Raw genomic sequence first — 5,399 nt, 5'->3', positions numbered from 1 at the left:
CAGGTTCAAGCAAATTTCCTGCCTCAGCCTCTTGAATAGCTGGGACTACAGGTGCCTACCACCATGTCCGGATAATTTTTTTGGGGGGGTGCAAATCCACACTTAATCACTTGACACTTTATTAAATGCAAAACAAGATTTAGCATTTTGCCTTTGTTGTACACAGCTGCAGTGGGAGCCCTGGGCAGGGAGGACTACACGGTTTTCCTTGGCAGGGGAGGTGTGCACCCTGCAGTCCTGCCGTGTTGTGGGAAGATCAGTCCATGTTCTGTCGGTCACCATAGCCCCTGAGATGGGTGTCCTTCCAGTCGTCCCACTCTCGAGCTCTGTAAAATGTTTGTTCATCATCCTCTTCCTCCTTTTCTTCTTGATCTTCCTGTTGCTGAGCTGCTTTTCTTAATTCCTCTGGTGTTGCCTTGATTACTCCCTGATCTGGTAATGCTCCATATTTCTGATGTTGCTCATACCAGTCACTCACCATCATAGTTGCCAGGTTTGGATAACCAGCTCCAGATACTTAGACTTGGGCCATGTTCCAAGTGAGAATGAAGGGTTTCACTGGAGGCCTCTCCTGGCAAGATAAGTTAAAAGTTGATGCCTCTCTTGAAGGGTTTCTTTCTCTCAGGAGACTTTATTTCCTGGTCAATGCTCTCAATCTCTTCTAAGCTGATATCAATCCACCTCCGAAGGTGAAGGTAAGATTCATGAACATGCTCATCATCTGCTTGACCACTTTCCACAGCAGATTTCATTGCAGACAACCTACGCTCCAAATCCTTCTCTGCCTGTATCTATTTTAGCCTGTCTTTGAGATGCCATAGCAACGAGGCTAGGATAAGCCGTAGAGGAATTAGCAGTGTGATTTTCAGCTGAGTTGTTCTTGGCTTTGGGCAGCTCAGACTGCCACATGATAGCAATGGCACTGAGTTAAGTAGTTTATAAAGTGTTCTCGAGCCCGCTGCAAATGATCTAGACATTTGCTGGGGTTGACTTATTTCATGGTGAGGGCTCCTTGAAATGCTCTCACCAAATAGGTACTTCAGGTTGGTGGAAGCAATCTCTTCCAAATCTTCATTTTGGCTGAATAAGTCGAGCTGCAATAACATTTCGGCAGCCTTCTCAAGGAGGTCCAGGCCCTTGAACACCTTCTCCTGGACTATCCGGGAACCGGCAGTTTCAGTTGCTACTTCTACTTCGTCCAGAAGCTGTTTGCTGGTTTCAAACAGCTTGGGGAGCTGCAGCAGCAATAACTCACCTTCAGCAACCATCTTGGGGAGGGAGGAACCCCAATTTTTGTATTTTTGGTAGAGACAGGGTTTCACCATGTTGGCCAGGCTGGTCTCGAACTCCCTACCTCAAGTGATCCGCCCACCTCAACCTCCCAAAGTGCTGGGATTACAGGTGTGAGCCACCGCACCCAGCTGAATTGCTGATTTTTATTTTTATTTTTATTTTTAGTTATCTTTATTCTAAGGCACCAATCCCAGCATTGCAAATGGCTTGATTTGCTTTCAGTGTTTTTTGTTTTTGTTTTTAAAAGACAGGGTCTCGCTATGGTTGCCCAGGCTGGAGTGCAGTGGCTATTCACAGATGCAATCCCACTACTGATCAGCACGGGAGTTTTGACCTGCTCCATTTCCGACCTGGGCCGGTTCACTCCTCCTTAGGCAACCTGGTGGTCCCCCGCTCCCGGGAGGTCACCATATTGATGCCAAACTTAGTGCAGACACCCGATCGGCATAGCGCACTACAGCCCAGGACTCCTGGGCTCAAGCGATCCTCCCAACTCAGCCTCCCGAGTAGCTGGGACTACAGGCACAGGCCACTGCGCCCGGCGCTTTCAGTGTTTTTTCGGTCTAGACATCAGTGTGGATTTATTCTTGCACTCTTATTTATTCTTGTATCTGCAGTTGCCTCTTGAGTGTAGTGAAGGGACATTTCACTGCAGTCCAGTTTCATCCTCTATGAAAACTGTAAGGGGAACCCTGGGGACATGTTATTATTATTATTATTAATCCATTGCTTTTCAAGCTCTAGCACTAAAGTCTTGCTAACCTATTATATTGAGATGTGCTGATGATTCTTTTCCCCGATGTAGAATCAACAAGCATATCCGTGGCTCTCAGCACAGCGCTCACTTCACCAAGCCAACTGAGAGGCTGAGAAGTTGGCAGAGAGGGTAAAGATCTGAGAGAAAAGCAGAAGTAAAAGTTACATTACTTGGCCGAGTGCGGTAGCTCACTTCTATAATCCCAGCACTTTTGGGAGGCCAAGATGGATGGATCACCTGAGGTCAGGAGTTTAAGAGCAGCCTAGGCAACATGGTGAGACCCCATCTCTACTAAAAATACAAAAATTGTCCAGGCATGGTGGTGTATGCCCATAATCCCAGCTACTCAGGTGACCAAGGTACCAGAATCGCTTGAATCTGGGAGGCGGAGGTTGCAGTGAGCTGAGATTGGGCCACTGTACTCTGTTGCATGGGCGACAGAGCGAGACTCTGTCTCAAAAAAAAAAAAAGTTACAACACTTAAGTCTTCCTGACTCCAATCCATTTGGAGGTGCTAAGTTTCCAAAGACACCTAAGGTACAAGCAATGATTGCTATGGTCTGAATGTTTGTGTCCTTCCCAAATTCGTATGTTGAAATTCTAACCCCCAAGGTGATGGTAGTAGGAGGTGGGGCCTTTGGGAGGTGATTAGAAGAAGAGGACACAGCCCTCACAAATGAGATTGCAGAGAGCTAGCTAGCCCCTTCCACCATGTGAGGATACAGTAAGAAGATAGCCCGTTACCGATGGCTATGAACTAGAGGACAGGCCTTCATCACACATCGAACCTGCTGGCATCTTAATCTTGGACGTGCCAGCATCTAGAACTGTGAGAAATAAACTTCTGTTGTTTATAAGCTACTCAATTTATTGGATTTTGTTACAGTAGCTTCAAAGGACTAAGACAATGGCTATGTATTTGTTTCTAAGCCACACCAGTGCGTCCATGACTCAGTCACTTGAACAGAAGCACAGCAGAGATGAACTTAGATCCTTTTCATCCTGCTTGAGAAGACCCAGTTAAATGGGGAGACGAATGGGCTCCTTGACAGTCAGTCTTTCCAGAACATTCTCAGACCTTCAGACTGTGCCTGTTATATCTTTGCCAGCACTATCACTGTTTCTTTGCTTTGGCAAGTGAGAGCTACTTCCTGCAGTCATTAGATTTCGCTCAGCAATGTCTTCTCATCAGGAAAACCAAGCCTCTAAGATGCTTACATCCATAAAATCCATTTGGCTCCAGAAAAATCTATCTTACCTCATTGCTCCTGGCAATTTGGTTTATGTGTCTAATTTCCTCAAGCCAATTTACAAGCATTATAGTCTCGTAATTACATAGTTCTCTGTATCCCAAGCTCAGGAATCAATATGGTGAGTTGGTACATGCCCCAGGGTTTACTTCTGCTGCCGTCCATCATGCCTCTCTTTCTTCTTAGAAAAGCATCAATTCATCCAGGACAGAAAACTGCTGCTAAGCAGGCCAGGACAATTCTCAAGGCGCCAATGACTAGTGTGAGGCAGTGGGGGAAGGGGAACTCCTCTATTTTCTTTCTCCAATTCTCCCAGATCCAGATCCACAGCCTGTTCTTGCCTAAGTATAGAAGGCCCTATGCAGAACCTCAAAGCCTACAAAGAATCTGTACGCTGGGCTTCTCTATTCTGTCTTTTCTCCACTCAGGCAGCCTCCTTCCCAACTTCCCTGTACCTGCTACTTTCTACCTCTCCAGCCAACCTATCTCTTGTTTTAAAAATGCAAAGCCCAGGTGTGGTGGCTCATGTCTGTAATCCCAGCACTTTGGGAGGCCAAGGCAGGAAGATCATGAGGTCAGGAGATAGAGACCATCTTGGCTAACACGATGAAACCCCCCTCTCTACTAAAAATAAAAATTAAAAAATTCCTTCCCTCTTTTGGTCAGCTCAAAAGATAAAAGGCTGATAGTAACTCAAAATATTTCTTTTTCTCAAATCTGTCTCCATTTTAGCAAGGAATAAGATTTCAGGCTAAAGAAATAGAGGGAGAATTGACAGTGGAATACCAGGTATCACCCAGCAACAGCAGATGGGGAAGATTTGCAGGGAGCTGCTTGGGTCTCTAAAATCACACGTGGAAGCAAAGGTAAAATCCACCTACTCTAAAATCAGCCCTGTCTACAGGCTTTGAAGCAAAAATGCCTGACTTTGTTTTGGGTTAGATCCTACAGAGATTCCTCCAGCCCTGAAAAAATTCCCTGTGGTTTAATAACCTTATAATCTGTAGTGATGATTATACAAAGACACCTCTTGGGATTTCCCACAGCCTGCCTCCCCACCACCCCTACTATCTCCTCTTCTCTGTCCCAAACTCATATGGATCCCTGGCTAAATAGATTCCGCTCTTGGATTAGCTTACCCCCCAGGGTGTTTGACAACATTGGATATATCATGCTTGGATGGGCATCAAATGGCTGAATCCACTGACCATATATTCAGCCTCCATTTCAGTCTTTATGATATGTGCTAGGGAGTCAGAGATGAAATGACTCAGTCCCTACCATTGATGAGTTTATAGCCCAGTGGGTAGACAATCATGTGAACAGATAAAAACTAGTGTATCTTGAACAAATTTCAATACTCATACTTGGGTAAGCGGGAAACAAAGTTTTTCTAATTTTTGTTCTACATAAACTTAATTGTTATTACTATTACTTTTTGAGATGGGATCTCACTATGTTACTCAGCCTGGTGTCTAACTCTTGAGACAACACTCAAGAGTAGTTGTGCACCACTGCGCCCAGCTCAATAAACTTGATTTTTAACTTGAGTCCCTGTTCTGCCTAGTGGCCGAAATGTAGTTTTTAGCCAACAGGGCTTTCTCAGCCTATCAAACTCTTGCCTCTCTCCTCCTCACCGCAGGGTTGCATCTCAGTTCTGAGTGCTATGTTGATGCATTCTGGTGAGGTCGGGGAGAGTCTAGGTAGTGTCTAGGGCTCAATGGCCACATTTATTTATTTTAATAATTGTTAATTTTAAAATTAGAGACAAGGGTCTTGCTACATTGTCCAGGCTGGTCTTGAGCTCCTGGGCTCAAGTGATCCTCCTGCTTCAGCCTCCCAAAGTGCTGGGATTACAGGCCTGAGCCACCATGCCTGGCCTCAATGGCCTCATTTTATCTGGCCTTTGGTTGTTCTTCATCTTTCTCACTGGAATCTCTTGAGATGTTTATTTTCTCATCATATTTCTGGTCAGAATGTTCAGGGGATTATCTGCTACCATTTCCTTCTTCCTAATCCTAAATCATCTCTCTCAGTTGCCTTCACATTCTCTCCCAGGGAATGGAAAATATTTGGCTGCTTGTTCACTTGCCTCGAAG

The 5,399-nt window shown here is 45.2% G+C and overlaps 1 pseudogene; it reads right to left on the bottom strand.

Annotated features, from left to right (window-relative positions):
• Positions 1-256: 256 nt before the first annotated feature.
• On the bottom strand, positions 257-1,268 carry LOC105709195 (immunoglobulin-binding protein 1-like; annotated as a pseudogene).
• Between the last annotated feature and the right edge of the window lie 4,131 nt (positions 1,269-5,399).

Source organism: Aotus nancymaae, unplaced genomic scaffold (genome assembly GCF_030222135.1).
Source record: "Aotus nancymaae isolate 86718 unplaced genomic scaffold, 86718_ANA_hifiasm-v0.15.2.pri h1tg000006l, whole genome shotgun sequence".
Taxonomy (NCBI): domain Eukaryota; kingdom Metazoa; phylum Chordata; class Mammalia; order Primates; family Aotidae; genus Aotus; species Aotus nancymaae.
Note: the sequence above shows the minus strand (reverse complement) of the source record. Positions and strands in the feature narration are given on the sequence as shown.